We start from the raw sequence: 21,455 nt of genomic DNA on the forward strand, positions 1-21,455 counted from the left end.
AACAGCAGAACAGCATTGAATGAGGTCCAATAATTTTTATAGGATATATTTTAGTCACTAGACTTTGAAGACTATTCCAGCATTAATTATAAAGTTTCTGTGTCTGGATAACATATTGTTAACAGTTATTTTGCAAGTGCTAATGGCAAGATGGAAGATTTCCAAAAATTTTATTGAGGAAGTGGCAATTCAAATGTTGAGCATTACAGGGTACATACAAAATAAAAATAATCTTGCAAACACGGCACTGTACTTCATGACAAAAATGGGGATATACTTTTTATTTTCTAATCGATTCATATCTATTCAGCATTTCCACCTCTTGTTGTTCAGGGAGACCAAGAGGCCTCCTTTTTTTTGTTTGTTAATATTTAAAGGCAGTGCAAAATGCCAGCACTCCAGGCTGGTTTGATATTATTTACCACAACATCATGAAGTGATTTTAAGACAAGTTGTTGTCCATATTTCTTTCAATAGCAAATATCACTGAAATGAGATCATTGGCTTCATGTGACAATTTATGACTCTGGAAATGCAAGAGCTATCTTTTCTGCAGACTTTCAAAGCCCTCATCTAGCACGGTTTTCCCTCCAGAGCTCTCCTGTGTGACCACCCATCTTCCGAACTCACCCTCCCACAGTCCTCTGGCAGCTTTGGGTCGTTAGCCTGTCAGAACCCAGAGAACAGAATAATGGATAGCAGAGGCAGGAGGCAGGATGGAGAGGACTCCCGTATGTATGGTGTCAGGGCAAGACTCAGAGGGTTGAAGGACCTGCCCAAGGTCACACAGCTGGGGGGCAAGAGACGGTGCATGTGGGTCGAGGAGGGTGTCGTCTTCACCACATTGCTTCCAATCATTTCAAATATAGAGTGCAAATTATTAGTTGCAGAATCAAGACCACTGGGTTCAAAACAAACTGATTTTCTGTCAATTTGGTGCTATTATATTTTGAAAGGGATTTTAGACCAAGAGTACAGCTGCTTTCCAACTTCACTTGATTACCACTTTCTTTTTTAGGCATATCCTGATTGTTAGACAGCTTCGGACTAAGTTTCCCTCATTAATGCGGTGAAATAATTTTTTTACCTGAAATGTAGTCCATATTTTACATTTTGTTTTAAATCTATAATTGGAATGCTTGTCAACATTGGCTAATGATATCAACTATATGGTGCTGGAGTATCACTGCGTGAAGTTCCCTGCTAAAGCATTTTCCTTAAGGTTCTGCTTTTCTGGGGTCAATCTATACTTCTCTTGATTTTCCTTTGTGGGTAATTTCTTTAAAACACCATTTTCTCTGAAGGATCATACAAGAGCAGCGGGATCAGGAGCTGGCTGTCTCTTCTCACTCAGGAACAATAAGTATACAGAAACTGAAATTATCCAGGAGATTTTCACCCACTTTTGCTAAGTCAAAAGAGGGTCTTAAAAACATTGTTAAGGGTCAATAGCCAGCAAGGGAATAATTCTCATTAATGGGGTTTCTTCTTATTAACCTAGGTATTTATGCAATTAATTCTTATATTTTCATATTACTTGTTTTACTCATTTATATAAATCCTAAATATTAAAGCAGATTATTAGATTACTCTTTAGCTTTCTTAACTACTTTGTTTAATAACACATCAAAGGCATATGAGTTAAATAACTCATTTCTGGAGATTCACGATCTAGCCTAAAAGCAAATACTTCTTTAGTCTGCCATCCTATGAGAAGATTTATCATTTGTTGATTTATTGCTTCTTATGAGAGGACTTATTTGCTATTTATTGCTTAGGAGGTACTCAGTTTATGCTGGGTGACTGTATTACCTCTCTGCCTTTACTTCATAGGGGACATATCCTTTTGTCATTTTTATGCTCAATGTGTTATGATGTCTTCACCTAATGGATGCACAAAAAAAAAGGTGTTCACAAACCAGTGGAAAGCTGAAGATATATATTTAATTCATCACATTTGTTTTTTCATTCAAGAAAATTAATCGCTATTCCTGAGTTACAGAAGCCCTGTGTTTAGAAAAAATAATGATTGTTTATATGTAAATGACATTGACAAAATTTTCTGATTTTCCAAGCTATTATTAAGATTAATAAACTAACACAACAGAGCACGGAAGAGGGAGAAGCTTCTGCATAAGAACCAATATCAGGGGTTAGATGATAAACTTTCAGTGAATTTCAGCATAAAAATGTCACTCTTCTATTTTGCTAACATACCTCAAAAAATATGTACAAAACTGATTTTGAAACGTAAGATTTTAAAGCTAGAAACAAAACTTATGTAAATAGGATTTGGTTGCAAAGATGACCTTGGAAAATAAAGCAGTTTTCCTGTTGGTGGTCGGGCCCCCTGGGAGCCAATTAGTGCATTCTTAATCGAAATTATATGTTAGGTCCTGAAACAGTGAACCTCTAAAAGGTGTATAGTTTATCCCCAGGATTGATGTAGGTACTCTGCGATTGGCTGAGTGTCATTAAAGAAAACTTGGAATAATTGTTACCTATACAGGAGTCCCTGGAAAGAACAGTAGTTATCTGTTACTGACACTGAGAGTTTTATGACTAATACTCCAGAAATCTCACTTCCTTCCTCTTGATTTCATTCCGTGTCCTCATGACTCTGTAGCTGTTCTAGCAGATATTAAGAACCGAGGTTTGGACCAGACCCAGTGTAGCCAAGGAGAGGAAGAATCCTCTAGAGTTTGATGGCTTGGGCTTTGGAGACTGAGCTCTGGGTTTGATTGCTGTCTCTGTTCTCCTATCTATGACAAGTTGGAAAATTCCCTTTTCTGTATTGCTTCTAGACAGGACAGAAAGACAATTACAGGGATTGAAAGGGCAGACTATATTTTCAGGATGTATTAAAAATATGAGATGTCTTTTTTTTTATGGCAAGGACTCTTTATATCAATAACCCACTTATTTCATGATCTTGTTGAATCATCTATGAAGAAAATTTTTGAAGGTGCTCTTATTGAAAGTCTGTTAGCTGAGGCAACAATCTAGATGATCAATAAAAGCTTTTCTTCCTCATCCAAGGCATTCAGCCAGACTGTCTTACTCTTAGGTGTGACTGGGTTACTGAGTTCTAGCCAATGGAATGAGCAGAAGTGATGTGTAACTTCCCGTGATGGAGTCTCTATACTTTTTTCCTTCACACAGATTGGTGCAGAGGAGTCTGGTAACCTTGGAAGTTGTGTGTTAAAGCTGGTGGAGCCACAAGGTAGAAGGAGCCCAGGACCCTGAATCAGCGCCCAGAGGTGAGCCCCAGGTGATCAGGAACACCCATTTGACTGTATGTGACTGAGAAATAAGCGTTTGAGCTGTTAGAAGCTTTGGATTGCTTTTTCATAGCAGCAAGCATTACCTTAACTAGTATTCTGTCTGATTAGAATCTTGTATAGAATGTATTTTCTTTCACAATTTATTGCCTATGAATATTAGAAGTGCTGTTTGTCAGCTTTCAATGACATCATTGCAAATGAGGGAAACAGTTCACACTGAATAAATGTTTATCTGTCTGACCATATTGTCACTAACTGATTGTCACTCTTTTCTGCCATCCTTGAATTTACTAAAATATTCAAACAAGCTAGTCCAATTTCAATTTGTCTTTCACTGAGGCCACATATCCCCCCATCCCCACCCTGCCACTGGAATTCTGCCTAAAATGAAACAGCAACAGAACAGAGGTCAGGAACTTGGAAGGATTCAGATGGAGGAAACTAGGTACAGCTTGATTTAATATCAATATTTCATATGTTCAGAGAGTGGAGTTTCAGGCTACAAGATAACAGCCCATCATTTTTATGCCCTTCCATCTGTGAAAAGCTGTTCCTCAAAGCACAGTGTATGAACAACCTAGCAGCTTTTCATTTTAGGCACCATATTTTCAAAAAAAGAGATCTTTTGATGCATAACCAGACTCAGAAGATAATTGAAATCTATGGAGTTTTAGGGCCAGACTCATAAAGAATGCAGATTCCCCCTGGAATATATTGCTGGGGAAAGGTAGAGAACGCAAATCTTTAACATAATGAAAAGTTCACCTCCTGCATGTATAAAACAAAGACTACACCGTCTACTACCTGCCAGTGAAGAAACTAGTATGCACGTTTAAGAGACAGTAGACTAGGAGGAGCCACAGGGATAGAATAAACATGCAAAAGGATGGGTTTGGCTGGGGGAGGGATGGGTAGGTGGGATATGCAGGGAAAGTACTCTGTATGATACTACGATGATGGACATGTGTCGTTATAAATTTGCTCAAACCTATAGAATACACAACAGCAGGGGCGAATCCTAATGTAACCTATGGACTTTGTGTGAGTATGATGTGTCAAAGTACGTTTATCAGTTGTAACAAATGTACTGCTCGGGGCGGGGGTGGATGTTGATAATGGGGGAGGCAGTGCATGTGTGGGGGACAGGGAGTAAACGGGAAATCTCTGTAACCTTCCTCTTAATCTTGCTGTGAACCTGAAATTACCATAAAAAAGTCTTTAAAAATGTTTTAAAATTAAGTCAAAGCTATAATACGTTTAAATTTACAGCGTAATGTTTTGTTTAAAAAGTATGAATAATAATCATACAGATAAACCCCACTAAACCAAGTCTCATTGGAAAATCGCAAAACATAATATAGGAGCAGATCCATATGCTCTTATTTATAGAGGAATTCCTGGAAGAATGAAAAGCAATAGAAAAATCAGGGGTTTCTATCCCCTTCCGTCCTCCTATCACTCCTGTGGCATTGTGGGAAGCATCAAGGCAAACCTTGGACCAGGGTTCTCAGGGACTGTCCCAGGTCAGGAGCTAATTAGGAAGGTATCTAGCATCCCATTAAGGCACTCAACAGAACCCACAACGTTTGAAACACTGGGGGACACTACAGCAACAAAAAGGCCACTTAGTTTGAGGGTGGCGCTTATAGCTCCAAGCCAAGCCGGTAAATGGGGTTGTTGCCCTTCATAGGATGCTTTTGCAATCACGTTTTCCCATGGGAAGTCAATGTGAATAATTCACTTCATAATTCCCATAGGAGCTGCTTTTCAGAAAAGTAGTGCTTTTGTTGAGTCATACCTAAACCATAACAATAGAAAAATTCCAACAAGAATACATTTTTAAATGAATCATCTTTCTTCCAAAGATGATTCCATCACATCTCTTCCATCACATCTCTCATCACGCGAACTGTAAGCTATTTCAATATGTTATTCAGGTAAATCATAGAATATCCTTTTATTAAAAACATCTTAAGTATAAGGAAAATAGATCTCTGAGATGCTTTTTGAGTCATTGTTCATTCATTCAAATTTAGCTAAAAACCTACTCTGTTCTAGGCCCTGGCTACTGTAAAGCCTCAAGGAAAAAATAAATAAAAAATAAACAAGCAAATCAATAAACCAAAGCAGCTAACAGTTAGTGGACATCATGAAATGGTATGAAGTGCTGGACAGCCATCATTTTCTTTACTCTTCACAACAACCCTCTAAAGCAAGTACTGGCGGTATCCTTGCTTTCCAGATGAGCACACTGAGGTTTAGAATAGTTAACAACCCAAGCTGGTACAGGGCAGAGCCCAGGCTTGTTCTACTCTAGATCTGTGCTCTTAATCTCCACACAATCATGTCTCCCGAGGTCTCTATTCTGGGATGCCACTGTACACTCTGTTGGAGGGGACAAATGTGCAACCAAGTAGTCTGAATGCATCGAGAATGCACATTGTGATACGGGAGCACAGGAGAGGGAGAGCATAACTGCACTGCAGAAGTCGGAAAAGAGGTGCTATTATGTAGAGGTTGCTGGACGGTGATCAGGGACAGGCGTTGCAGGCAGTGGGGAGTTGTGTTCAAACCCAAAAAGATATGAGATGGAGCCCCAGCGATGACACTCTCACTGTGGAGGTTAGGCTGAGAAGTAGGCAGAGGCCCCATGGTTCAGAACTCTAAATGTAGAACATGTTGAAGAGATCCTTAAGCAGAGATATTAGGTGGATTTTTTCAAAACAGCCATTTGTAGTACAGAAAACGGACAGAAGGGGGCAGGGCTGTTGGATGGGCGAATGACCACCTTTGTGTAGTACTTTCATTGTTTTTTGTTTTGCTTCTGAGGATCCTATTTTGTAAGAAAGAGTGAGATTTATGTCTTGTGGAAGGAACCATATGTAAATAAAGTATAATGTCATCTTCCATGTCTTAAAGGCCTACTATGAGCTAGTTGCTCTGTTTGAAACTTTGCATGTGTTATTTTACTTAATCCTCAAAAATATTTTTGCAATTATACTTCATTTGTATTCTGTTGGTAAATACCTCTGGGAAAAATCCATGTTTCATTGATGAGGAAATGGAGGCTCTGAGAGTTTAAAACACTTACCCAAGATAGTACAACTCTAAGTAGCCAAAGAATGAGTTCCGATTATGTTCTGAACAAGGAAGGTAGAGTTAGATGACATTTTCAACCTTCCAGAAGGCTTCGTTGAGATGTATCAGTTCTGGCAGGTCCGGTTTTTAGAAAGTTTCAATACTTTTGTAATCACACAATACTTGGTAAACATTGGTCAGGATGAATTTTCAGTCTTCTCATTTAACAATATAATTTTGCAATTGGAGTATGTTCATATTACACTGAACTTTAAGGGAAAATACCAGTGACAAACATAGAACAACTCTCTTAGATTAATAGCAACCTATAGAGCAAATCTAAAGAGATCATGTAGTAGTATCATCAAACATATTTTTTACATTGATTTCTGGAACCAGGCACTGACTGCTTGCCATTCTCTGCAGTGGGAGTTCAGGCAGCATCCAGCCAAACTAAAACAGATTTTGTGAAATCAAATTGAATTTTTTTTGGTATTTGCCCTCAATGTAGCACCATTTCTCATATACTTCAGGCTGACCTAAGTTTGGGAAATTTGCCAATCAATTGTTCAGACTCCTTTCTTTATTTTAGAACCCATAGGATACTACTGACCAACGCAGGAAAACATCTGTTATAAAGAAAGCCAAAAGCTACTAAGAACTTAATAATAGACAGTCACCTTGTCCTTTTTATAGGCTCTCCAGGGTTGAATATTAAATTCAGTCAACCCAGTTATCTTTAACTGATTACACCCTTCTAGGAGCTGATGCCTCACTTTGTCCAAAATTTTCTAAGGTAAATAGGATAATTTGCCTAATGATTCCAGCATTTGGAGTAGAGCTGGAGAGTGGGGTAGCAGATACAGCACTACTCATTTTCACTCCTTAGCAGAGGGTTGAAGTTCAGCCAGAGGTCTTGTATAATAGGAGTTTTTAGAGGATATTTAGTGAGGTCCCTATTGGAATGTTATCTATATTGCAAACAATCGTACATCATTTGGTAATCATGGGCAAGTTTCAGCTTGGGAAAGACCTCACGTTCATTAGCTTTATGCAAAATGGAGAGGTCCCAATTTCAAGGATGCCAGCATATACTTCTATCCCATCAAATCCCTCACGTCAGGCAGGATTATCTACTGGAGGAGTGGAGGAACAGGAAAGGGAGAGAATTTCTCGAGCCATCCCTGGACACCAGGAAGTTTTCACACACCCTTCTTGGCTAGGATATAAAATAAGGGGGTAGGCTCCACGGTATCCAAAATCTCTTAAAACGTTAACACTCTCTGCTCCTAAACTCTGTTACTTGCTCTCTCAGTGTGAAGGTGGGGCTTGAGCTGTCCAACCTGAATGGCCAGGGAAAGATCCCAGCAGGGCCACCTGTTGCTGGTGTCATGGAGACAGGGCCGAATGCTCCACGCTTCTTACATGCGGATTCAGCTAGCCCCACTCCCAGGCAGCCGATGGGAGCTCAGCAAGCAGCTCACGTGTTTTGTCAGCCACAACATTCACAGAAATGGCGTAGCCACCCAAGCTGGGCTGCAGCTCTCCATTTTCATTATTTTAATTCTTATAACAAATCTGCCCTGGCCTGCTAATTCAATGGCTTTCAAATTTTGGGAGACACCACCCACAGTAAAAAACAAAAATACATTTGATACACACCTATACACAAACACACAATGTACACAAAAGTTTCATAAAATAGCATTTAGTGTTATTCCATGTGATGCCCTCTGATACTTTCATTTTCTATTTTATTTTCTTTTGAAAGAAGGGCTAAATTGATATCATAGCCCACTATAGATCATGATGAACAGTTTGACGGGCATTGTTCACACTATTCTAACTGGATTAGGCACTCATTTTTATTTCATTTTCTCTTCTCAAAGGATATGTAAACTAAGGGCAAGGACACAGCATGAGAGGCTGTCAAGGACTTGTATTAAGTACGGCAAATAAATGCAAATTCATGACGGAAACTAGACGCATTTCCTTGCTGTCAGTATTACTGCAGTGCTTTAAAAAGCTAGCCTGTACCATTTGGAGGATCCGTGCACATCATCCAGGTCCTGGAATCGTACCTGAAATTCACAGAATTAGAGTGCTTTCACCCAGCACTCAGGTTTCATTTCCAGGACGTAGGCAGTAATGAAGTTCCTCACCATTCCTCGTGTTCTGTCTCATTCCTGCTCAGGCGTGTTTATTGAACTTTAAGTTATAGCAGATAACTTTTCCATGGTTAGGTATTAATCAGCATAAAAATCTTCTGTTTAAAAAGAAAACAATTTCTATATATACTTTGTTAACTGAATCGTATCATGGGTTTTTTTTTTCATGCTTTTCATAACTAAATATATGTTTTTTGAGAAAATGTAAACACATTCACTCATTTTTAAAGATGATTATGGTTTTTGGTGTGCACTTTTATAATACTTTTATTTAAATTCAGTAGTTTCAAAGCGATCTTAGAAAAATTTCCCAATATTTTTCCTTAAATCTTCACTATGAGTTAAGAGATTTTGTGGATGGATGACACAGGGCTCAGCATGCTTAAATTCCTTGCACAATGTCAAACTAGGCATAGGGGGAAAATATCCAGGATTTCAGACTTCTAATAAAATTATTTCCTTAATTAAGCCTGTTCTATATTAAGGCACTTGATAAGAATTTAAGTGGAATATATTTTAATTTAAGCTTTTCGGTTTTCTGAGTGTGACTGGTTATAACATGGTGCTAAAGAAAGAAAATGCACAGGATCCCTCCACAGACTGTTCCACAGCCACAAACTGTATTTTTATATCCTCAACTCACCATTCACCCAGCATTTGTTCATTCTTTCATCAGGTGGTCCACCAACATATGTTGAGTGTCAACCATGTGGCGGGTGCTACACTTGGCAAAAAAAGATGGATTGAAGACATCTAAAGATGTACAAGACATTCTCTTGGTCCTTAAGGAACTTACAAGGCTACAAAGTTATAAATTACTATGATAACAATTGCCTGTTGGTGGTACAGCCATTACCTATACCATGTGTGGCAGGAATTCAAATAACCAATTTAATAAAGTCGAATTGTTATGGAAAAGACTAGGGAGATTCTGGCACTACTTTGAAAAACACAATGAACATTTGAATGGAAAAATCCAACAAGCTTCCAAACGGAAATATTAGTCCATAAGAATTCAATTTCTCTACTATGAATGATGACTCCTCAAGATATCTACTGAATACTAATAGGAAGAATGTGGGAGGTTTGTATGAAAATGGAGAATTAAGGTAAATATTATACTAAGAATTTTCATCAAAGAGCAGAATCCTTTGTCTTGATGTAGTTGTTAAACATGTTAAGTAGTTGTTAAACAGGAGTTGTTACTCCATGAATTTTTATTTTGATATAAGTAGGATAGGGAATGCAGACAATAATCTCACCACAATTAATATTACTCTAAGTCTGCATGTCATTAGCAGACGAATGAATGTTGAATGTACATTGACAAATAGCTTTGCCCAATGAGAATGCATCAACATTGAAAAGAAGGGGATTTGAGAGAGGAACCCTTGGGAACACAAGAGAAAACTGGATCCCAGTTCATCTCACAGATTCTAACGCTATCCACTGTGGAGAAGCAAATGCAGAGAAACAATACTTTGTAGAGGAATGTGCTTGAAGGGTTCAACCATTAAACAAACTTCATTTTACCAGTTGCTCTTGAGGCATAGAAGAAAAAGGACACATAAAGGCCCTCTGGAATTTCATGCAAGGTTACCGTCTGACCTCCCTGGCACTATCTCGGTATAACAACAAGAAGAGAGAAACAGAAACTATTCACACAGATACTGCTGGAGGGATGCTGACCCAGCTAGAAGACTGTGATTCACTGGGGCTCAAATAGACAACCCGAGATGGTCTGCTCAAACCAGTCTCACGTGGCGAAATGGACCTGGCTGTCTGATGCACCTACAATGGACAATTCTGAGCCTATGAAACTCAATTACAATACTCAGAAAGAGGGATCTACTTTAGTTTAAATCTTAAACAATATCAGTGGCATGGAAAGTTATTAAAGAACAACCACCTTCCAAAGAAAACAAATGAGTAATTCAAAACTAAATCCAAATGCCTAAACAATTTGAAAAAACTCCAATTTTGTAGCAATAAAAACTTTAATTTCTAGTAACAGCAAGAGGCTATTGTTTAGCTTAATAGGACTAATATTAATATAAATGGCAAGTTTGACTGGTGATTCAGGAACATGGGTACTCATGCTTGTCATGCTGATTTCTGGATAAGTTAATGATCTGTATCTAAATAAAAATACTTATTTCCTTGCTTCTAGCAGTTCTGCATCTAAGAATTTATTTAATCCAAGAATATAAGCATAGATGTACTCAAATGTTGATCTATAAGGATGTTTCTTGTAGGATGGGTTATAATGGAAATTATACAAAAAGGAAACAGAACAAATGTCCTGTATTAAGGGGCTGATTTGCCCTATCCTGGCACCTTCACATGCTGGACACCAGCCCACTGCCTCAGCCTGAGCACTGGACTGCTCCCACCGCAGGTCACCATCATCTCTTACCCAAACTACTGCAATAGATCTTCACTGGTCTTGGGGCTTCCACATTTGTCCTGCTCCAACACATTCTCCCATAGCAGCAACACTGATCTTGAACTATTAGCCAGATCACGTCATTCCACTGCTTACAACCATCTGAGTGCCTTCCATTGCACTTAAAATAAAATCCAAACTTGTACCACAACTTCAGAGTCTCTGCATGAAATGGCCCCAGTTACTCTTGCTTCTGTGTGTGCATCCTTTGTTGTTTCTTTTTCATTTTATATTGAAGTGTAATTTATACATGGTGAAATGCACAGATATAAGTGTATAATGTGATGAGTTTTGACAAATGTATTCACCCATGTAACATATACCCCTATCATGGTATAAAACATTTCCACCACCACAGAAAAATACTCTTCTCAGTTAATCCTTGCCCTACTCCCTAACTAAGGGACTATTGTTATGATTTCTATCACCATAGCCTGTTCTAGAATTTCATGTAAATGGAAGCATATGGATTAAGTCTTTTGTGTCTGGTTTCTTTTACTCCACATAATGATTTTGAGACCCATCCATGTTGCTGCCTGTATCAGGAGCCTATTCCTTTTTACTGCTGAGTTTTTTCATTGTATACCCAGGTGTTAATCTCTTGCCTGCCTTTGACCACATTTTATGGTATCTTCTCTGTACTCACTAAACTCCAGCCGCACTGATCTTTGATTTGTTCTTTGAACAAGCTTCTCTTGAATCTTCACGATCTTTGCATCTGGTGTTCCCTCTGCATGGAATGCTCTTTCCCCATTCTTCGCAAGGCTGGTTTCTTCTCATTTTATGTTGCAGCTAAACTGCTACCCTCCTCAGAGGGGCCTTCTCTGACCAGGCTATTTAAGCACCTCTGCGTAAGTTTTCTCTGTTATTCCTTTCTTTCTGTTATAGCACTGATGACAATTTGCACTTGTTTTATTTATTTTCCTATTTACTGGTTCCTTGTCTTTCCTTCCAGAACATAAGCTCTCTGAAGGCAGCTACAATGTCTCTTGTTCATGGTTTCATCCCTATCACTTAGTGGAGTGTCTGGCATCGGGAAGACATTCAATAAATTTCGGGTAAGATAAATTGATTTAAATAAATAATGATTATTTAAATTTGTATTATTATTTCTATAGCTACCAAAAATTCTTTGAGGAAAAATATTTAATGTCACAGAACATTTAGGTTAGGTTACACAGCAATATGCATGGGAAAGACTCATTTTTGTGAAATATAAAAATTACATGTGTCTGTGTATAATTAAAATATTGAGTGGCATAATTTTTATCTTCTTCCTCACACTTTTTATATTTTCCAATGTCTTTGCAATGAATATTAACTATTTTAATACTTGAAATTATTTATTTATTTATTTTGGTGAGGAAGATTGGCCCTGAGCTAACATCTGTGCCAATCTTCCTCTGTTTTGTAAGTGGGATGCCACCACAGCATGGCTTTATGAGAGGTGTGTAGGTCTGCACCCAGGATCCAAACCCCACTAACCCTGGGCTGCTGAAGCTGAGCTCGCAAACTTAACCACTGTGCCACCAGGCTGGCCCTTAATAATTTATTTTTAATCAGCTGCCTGCATCTCCAGTTCAGTGCCGTGCCAGCACCCACATCTTCCCTGGCCTGGATTGCATCACACAGGCACAGGCTGAGTTCAAATTGGAGGGAGTTCATTCTGAATATTTCATCAGAGGTATAAGGTGACCTTTTAAGAAGCAGAGAAGTCAGGGAGTGGCTCCAAGTAAAATCGTTTCCTCTCTCTAGTGAAGGGGTAACCAAACTTTATCTGTGAAAGGCCAGATGGTAAATATTTTAGGCTTTACAGGACATGTGGTCACTGTTGTGAGTCAACTCTTAGCGTGCAAGCAGCTAGAGACAAAATGGAATGGAATGGGTGTGGCTGTGTTCCAATAAAACTTTATTTATTAAAAAAAGGTGGTGTGCGGATTTGACGCAAGAGTCGTGGTTTGCTGACACCCTGATCTAGTGAAACATCTCCAACTTCATTTCTTCATCTTTCTTAACGATCTAGTGGAGTCAAAGCGTCTGGCTTCACTATTTGCAGGCAGTGTACTCTGCTGGGCATGTTACTTTATCTCTGTAAGCTTCAGTTTTCATGCCTGTAAAACAAGGATAATCCTAGTACCTACCTCACAGAAGCTTAGAAGTGCTTGTTCCGGTTATTCTGCTTGCTCCCACATCCATTCTCAGTCCTGCTCTGCCCTGTGCCTGTGAGACTGGCCTCTACACATGGTATCACTGGCCCCTCCTGCTGGCTGGCCCCCATGGAGTTTGCCCAGTAGCCAAATAGGAGGCACTGGCCAGAGACTGCAGCGTGGAAGGAAGGAAAGGGCTGGAGGTATTTCGTCACCTCTGCCTCCCGATTTCCGCAGTGCCTTCTGTCAGCAGTGGGTCTCTGCCCAACAGGGAGACTGCCCCATGGCCCCTGCTCACTCTTGGTGGACTCTAGCGTTTCCTTCCCCTGCACTCTCAGGCTGCCCACGCTCGCTGGTCTCTGGATGCCTTCACATGCTTTGCTTATTCCCTGTGTCTTTCCAATCTAATTTCTGTCAGCTAATACCATGACTTTTGGTACTTGGTAACTGAGGCTGGGAGAAACCTTGAGAGGTCGGCTAATTTATTTTCTTGCTACGCTGCTGTGCCCTTTATCCCCTTCATGTAGGGAGAATTAAATTACAGTAACATAAGCCCAAAGACAAGTTTTCCAACGGTATTAAAATCACACAGTGCATAGAATGATGGACCTATTCTTGTGGCATTCCTCTTCCTAGTGGTGGACAGGCATAGGGTGATAAACAAGGGTAAGGTAGCAAAAGCATTGTAACTCAAGGCTTTCTGGAGCTGGAAGTCCCGGACCAGGTATCTAGGGATGTAGTCACAGGTCTGTGACAGACAGGCATGGCAGCTATCTATGGACTGAGCCCTGGTAGAGAGGCTCTGAGCTAGGATTGTCCAGTACCCCTCTCTGCTGCCTTCCTGAAGCTGAAACTGGGCCAGCTACGGTCCTTGTTCCTTGGGGCTGCTGCTATTTGCCTTCTCTTAACTAGCTTCAAATATTTTGAATGAGGTATATTAGCATTGCCTTACTTGTATTTTTCAAAATAAGCCTAAGAGAAACTATACTTTTAACACTGTCCATTTAGATAACACAGTACAGGACGGCACTAAATCTGACTTTTGTTCCAATAATACTGTTGAATATATCTGCAGACTGGCCAAGAGGTCTAAACAAGATCATTGTATTTTATCATTTATAAAGTGAAACTTTTAGTGATCTTTTTTGCATATATATGAATACATATGTATTTATTTTGCCAACTATGTTTTCTTGGAAAGGATTGTCCTTTCCTCTGAGATACTTTCTACGTTTTTGGTATTAAAATAATCCTTCTTTTATGAAATTACAATAATGAGGATGATAACAAAATGTGTCAGGCATTGTATAAGTGCTTTGTCTGCGTGTAGCAGGTGATTTATCTGTAATTCCCCTGAGAAGCCTATGAGGTGAGTACAGACACCATCCTGGTTGTAGAGAGACTAACGCTGAGACACAGAGTGGTTAAGCCTCTTCCTCAGGGTCCCACAACCATTAAATGGCAGAGTTGGGATAAAACCTAGATAGTTTGACTCTAAAGCCAAAACTTTATATTTTCTGGTAGTAGACTGCAGTTTCTTTTTGTTCTTAGTTGGAAAGATTTTACTTGTCTTGAAATCCTGAAGTCTAAGAACCAGTAGACTCTGCCCTCTGGTCACCGTATCCGCCGCTGCGTTGTGCTGAGGCCTGAGGGAAGGGTCCAGTGTGGGCCAGCTTGACAGCCCCTTCTGGGCCACTGCATTTCCCGAGGGGTGCGTACAGTGAAGGATGGCAAAGGCAGGTGAGATTCTGATATGATAATGGAGCCTTCCACAAAGTCATTGACCACAGGAACAAAAGGGCCATGGGGAGGTTTTATGACTCTCATGACGCCATGGTGGGGTATTATCTTGATGCCACTGCCCCCTCCGTCATAGGGAGCACCACCCTCACCATAAGCAAGCAAACTTTCTGGAAGCAGCACATGCTGAGAAAATATGGCCACAGTGCAGGAAGCTGTCTCCAGAAACCACATCCAGCTGAAAGCCCTCCCCTTAGCTGGAAAGTCTGGTTATTGTTTGGACCAGCTTGTAAGGTCCCCGTGGGACTCCTCTGCTCTGTCTGATGGTAGCAATAGAGTGCACGCTCTGGGAAGCTAGAGCTTACATGCTGCTACATTCCTCGCCTAATATCGGGGCAATATATTCTTGCCAGGTGTGATGGTGTGATGTGAAAGGTTAAATTCTCTTATAGTCTGTGTATGCTTCTAACAGAGTAAAGGTACTCTAGGTGAAGCTTTTCCTAGATATGGGCCTTGAGGGGAATTTGGAAGCCATCTACTCCATCCCGCCACTACAGAGAAGTACATCTACACTAAACCACTCTTGGTCTATAACTGGCATCTTCCTTGACCTCTTCTGGTGAGTTCCCTTTGTGGTTGCCTGTGCTGTATTCCAGGGCTTCTCAAGACTAGGGTCATACCACCACCCTTCCTTAGGACCTGATTCTGTGCCCTAAATCCCATTGGTGTTCCTGCTTGGACCTTGGAGATTGATAGCTTCATGTTTTTCCCAACGCTTGTCAGTGTGGCCTCTTGTTACCTCCCAGACCATCTCCTGCATCAGTCTAGGACTTCTTCACAAGTGTTCTTACATTAAGAGTAAAACTGATTCGTTGCTGATAAACAGCAAGGTACCATACAACCAAAGTTGCCTCATAATGCCAGGGTCCAGACTCAAGGTTTCATGAGATACTTTTGCAATGTTGAGAATTTTGCAGTGAAGAATCTTTTCTCATTTTTTCCTTGTGAGTCTTCTCACTTGCACCTTTATGGGAAACCACATCACTCTTCCATATTTTGACCTAAAGTTCTATTGTAAATCTGCTTATCTGATTAGGTCACTCAATAGTTCTGCACAAAACCTTTGGGCCCAGTGTTGGTGGTAGAGGTGTGAAGTAACTGGAATAGTTCTCTCCCTGCCTAAATCAGGGCCAGAATTGTTAGGAAGCCATCTGGCTTTTTCTTCTGTAGCCTCTTGCCTTTCCACATAAAACAAGTGGTGATTTTAGTGTCTCTGGAATTTTGTGGCATTTCTGCGGTGTTCTCTTTGTGGAGGAAATATGCATGACTCTACTCATTTAGCACTTCTGGTCAAGAAATTTCCCTTAGTCTGCCAGCAAGCCTGTCAGGTCAGCTTGCCCTCTTCCATCTGTCTTCTCAAATTCTTCACATCTTTAAAATTTCTTGGAAATACTTGTTTATTCACCTAGTCTGCAGACCTAGTTGCTTCATGCCCACACACCCAGCCTAGAATCTCCGCATGGAGACGGCTCTGTCTCATAAAAGCTTCCCACAGACTGCAGCTTTTTATCTTCTGTAATTGAGAAAATCCCTCTGACCTCATGCTTTTATATTCCCCAGCCCTCAGTCTGTTATGCCCAATCACCAATCAAATGATTATTTAATATTTCCCATAAACATACAAGTCTCAGTAGAAAACACTGTGCCAAAACCACTATGAAGTCTGTCCTGAAGACTGCACATTCTGATGGCCCTCTGATGGTTATCAACGTGTTAGGACCATAACCCCACGCTGGTGCCACAGAAGAGTGCAGTCCAAGAGGGCAGCTTCGCTTCCAGATTTTTCAGATCATTGCAGTCATTTAGCTCATGTGAGTGAGAATTCAGGTCCTTCATGGAAAAGTCTGCACTGAGCAGACCTGCCCCTTGACACACTGCAGCACGCCTGCAAGTCAACGAGAGCCTCTGGGTTCTGGGAGTCGTCCTCTCCCAGGTTATTAAACTTAGATAGAGTTTTGATAAAAGACAGTCTAAGCTATTACAGCTCGCTCACTTAACCCTTCATTTGGAAGTCTATCACCCCGGAGTTTTCTAGTTCCTGCCATAAAGGCTTCCTAGCAAAGCACTTAAAAGCCCTGCTGGATGGATAACTAGGCATTCACATAGTCCTGGATGATGACAGGAAACTTTTATAATTGGTTCTTCAAGTAGCTTGAAGGAAAGAATGAAATAAAGGATATGGGCTTTCCAGTCAGTCAGACTGACATTTGAATCATAGCTTACTGTGGGCAAGTTTCTTATTTTCTCTGAGTCTCAGTTTCCATCTCTGTAAAATGGGAGTAATAGTATACCGCATATGATACTTGACAGAATCAAATATGCAAACACACCCTGCAGAGTCGAGGCACCTGGTAAGCATTTCCTGCTTGTGAAGTGGGCGATGACACTTCTGCATGCAAAGCCCATCCACTAGGATGCTTGTGTGAGTGCTTCACAGTTAGGAACAACTGACACACGTGTCTCAGTGGCCTTGCCCTTGCAAGCACTAGAGATTCAGAATTCGTCCTGCTGTCCCTCTGCTTCACCCGGTCTTGGCTAAAGGAAGTGCAATAAAGCAATAATACTTTAGAATGGTTTCAAGCGTGCTCATAGAATATGGTAACATTCTGGAACCATAAGATTCTTAAATCTGTGGGGGACTAATATGGAGGTGCCAAAGAGATTTCAAAAAAATAAGATTTACATTGTGGCTCAGAAGCATCCACTATGGTCAAACCTGACTCATTCTTCTTCTTTCTGTGAAAAGAAGCTTACAGGTGACGTCCAGGAGGGCAGGGGAGGGTTTCAGAGCTGGACTCTTCAGGTTTTCTGGACCAGGCCAGCCTCTCAGTTTCTCCCTCTATTGAGAGGCTGAGTCTGTGGGTGTCAGGAAGGAGCATGTGCGTAGGGTGGGGGGTGCTGGCAGTGTATTTCATTTAAGAAAGAGTAAGATTTAAGAGTGGATTAATCTTTCATTGCTTCCTATCCTATTCAATGCTTCAGCAGCATATTTTCTGCACTATTGTGCTTTGTCATTTTACCTTGAAATTACAACCTAGAGAACTTGATCTGTGGCCTATATACAATTATCTTAAGGTCACCAGATATTAAGGTCACAGCTCCATGAGTAGTTTGAGATATCACTGTTATCTGTTTTAGATTTTTTTTTAATAAAGAAGTAAATAAGCAATCTTAAAAAAAAATCTGTCAGAACTGTGCCTAGGTCTCACTATGGTATACAAGTACTATTTAAAAGGTTATTTAAGGGCTGCTATCAACGGGGTGGTCTTTTTATTGTATTTTCTTTTCCAAAGTTAATTGGCTATAAGTTCACTTTTAAAAATCTTGCTGTATATCTAGCCTTAACATAGGGAAAAGAAAACAAACAACAACCTGCTATCTGACATTGCATCATTATTGTTAAGATTTATTAGTAGTCAAATTCTACCCATACCTAAAACTCACAAGTTCTATTGTCACTTCTAAACTGTTGCGTATGAATGCATGCAATTAGAAATTCGCCGTTAAAAAGAGAGTCACGCTGATCCTCTGTCTTACTGTTAAGCATCTAAATGACGTATGAAATTTTAGATGACTATGAGGTATAAGACAAATTCCATGACATTTGTCACAGCTTCAGAAATTAATGAGCTAACATTTTGGGCAGTTCTGTCGATACGTATTTTTTAGTCAATAAGAGAAATATTATTATTTCTATTTTAAAGAATATATGTCTTTAGAATTGTTGGCTTTATTTACTTATTGAGTTACAGATGACATCTATTTTTGGTTGCAGTGAATGTGGACCCAAGTGACAAACAAGACTTGGCAGATAATCAGTCTGTACCCTGAATAGATTTTTTTTCCGTATGATAATCCTGCAAAGTCTAGTGCAAGCCTGGTGTCCTGGTGTTAGAGGGACAGAAATGTTAGAATTGAGGGAAAAACAAATCTGTCGTTGTTGAAGGAACATCACTAGGATCTCAAACCCAGAACCCACAGCTTGGGGAGGAGACGATAGGAATTTTAAAATAACTCGCTGAATATTTTTAAAAGGATTTTAGGAGTAAAAACTTAGAGTAGGTGTGTGGCCATTCTACATTTAGCCTAAAAATTCGTAAAGAAATAGGAAAAAGTGAATCATAGAAAGAAGCCAGAAGAAATTGATCTCAAATTCATCTCTAGGATCACCTGAGGACCAGTGTCATAGGCATCTTCCTTATTTAAATCGTCCTGGAGAGCAAGTCACACAAACTCCTTCAGTTGCTCCCTGCAATATTGAGCGACTATTACTGTCAGAAAGTTCTTCCTTATGTGTAACCTCATGTCTCATGGTGCGTGTTAAAAACCATTCTCTCTTGCATAGTTTTCACTGGAGATAAAATCAGCTAGATCCCAACCTCCATGGGATAAGGAGAAAGAACTGAAGAGAAAACAAAGTTTAAATGATGTTGCGAGTACATTTCGATTAAGTGTGAACTTACTCAAAGCATTCTTGGTAACATCCTCGATGATGGATTTAGACCATAGGATTTGCTATGTCTCAAGACAGAGCTGGGTGTCTGACCACCACTTCACGGACTTGTGTATAAGCCAGCAACCTCAAAGGCTGTGCAGTAAGTGATACCTTCACAGAATCCATTCAGTCAATGTGAACTTTTATGTATTTAATACCATTCAAAAAACAAAAAGCCATTCAAATAATGAAATGAGAATGTTTAATTGGAAACATGCAATTATTCTCATGCTCAATCCCTATTATATAAAAGAAGCAGGGAGTAAGATGTGCTAAGAGGGTGGGCTTGGGGTTTGTCAAAGTCTTGAACTTTTTTTAACATAGGCGATATCATAAATAAAGGGAAAAAAAAGAAAACAGTCGCGTGCAGCAGTTGGGTCCGGGTTCTGGAATGGCCTTGTCTGTATGCTAACCCTGCATGTGGATAAGTGCTTTGCATCTGCTGCCATCTCACCAGCATATTCAGAAGAGGAACAGCACTGTCTGCAGAGTGTTTCAGTTCCCGCAGAAAACACCACATAAATAGACGGTAATGTATAAATAGAGCGGAGGCCAAAAACCTCGTGCCAAAATGATCCTCTAAAATTTTACACCTATTTCATGCATTAAAGGAGAAATGTGTAGCATATGCTTTCACTTATTTTACGATTAGCTCATCAAGTTTGTGTTTTGCGGGGACAGAAAGCCAAAAAGCCTGTGTCTCTCACGACCCTTCCACAGCCCCTCTGCGGCCTCACTCTTCCAGTGTTGTTTTAAAGAGCTGCTCTCACAGGTCCTCAGAAGTAAAATTAAACTCAAACTCAATAATATGAACTTGCATTTGTGTTGATCTTTAAAGTTTACAAAGTGTGTTCACATAATTTCGTTTGGTTGTCACAACTGCTCTACAGGTTAGCAGGGCAGGGGGTAATGTTCCCATTTTACAATTGTGGAAACTGAGACTGAGAGAAGAAAGGCGCCTTGCTTCAAATTATCCGGCTATTAACCAGCAGAGCTGTGTCTTGAACCCAAGTGCTCCAGCTCAATTCAATGATGCTTTGTCTACTCTGCCCAGGCTGTTTGTGGTAAACAGAACTCTCACATGCTCCCTAGTGACCCTCACCTTTATATAATCTCCGCTCCTGAGTGTCTGTGGAACCTGTAAATATGATGAGATATTACTCTTGTAATTACGTTACTTTATATGCAAAAGGAATTTTGCAGTTCTAATTAAAGTCCCAAATCAGTTGACTTTAAGATAAGCAGCTTGTCTAGGTGAGCCTGACCAAATCATAACAGCCCTTAAAATTGGGGTCTAGAGGTCAGAGATGGAGGACGTCAGAGAGATTTGAAGCGTAAGAAGGATTTATTGCAAGGAAGATTCTCTGTTGCTGGCTTTGCAGATGGAGAGGCCTCCATGGCAATGAATGCCGGCAGGCTCAAGGAGCTGAGAGCAGACTCTGCTGACAACCAGCCAGAAGATGGGAGCCTCTGTCTTAGGACTGCAAGGAACTGAATTCGGCCAACTGACCAGGAAGAAAATTCTTCTCCAGAGCCTCTAGATGAGGATGCAGGCTGGGCAGCTTGGTGATCTTAGCCTTGTGATACTCTGAACGGAGAACCCAGTCCCATTGTGCTGAACTTCCGAACTACAGAACTGTGGCATAATAAACGGGTATTGTTTTAAGGGGCCAAATTTATGGTAATTTGTTGTATAGCAATAGAAAACTAATAAACTGCCACTCACAAATGTTGATTGAATGCTTATTATGTGCAAGACAATAATTTTTATTTCAGATCATTTTATTTTGTGTCTGTGTCTAGGAGGGTTAGTTAAAAAAAATTCCCCAGACTTGCTGTGATACTGTTAATGTTTCTCCTTACTTGTGGGAATATAGAGAACTACAATCCCTGTCTTCTTGAAGGTAAGCATGACTGTGTCCCTTATTCTGACCAATGAAATGAAAGAGAAGTGACATGTCTCTTCTAGGACAATGGCTTCAAGTCACCATGTTCTCTTTGCCTGTGGCAGGAAATCCTAAAGCTCTGATGAGAAGG

This window comes from Equus caballus, chromosome 10, assembly GCF_041296265.1.
Source record: "Equus caballus isolate H_3958 breed thoroughbred chromosome 10, TB-T2T, whole genome shotgun sequence".
Lineage (NCBI taxonomy): Eukaryota > Metazoa > Chordata > Mammalia > Perissodactyla > Equidae > Equus > Equus caballus.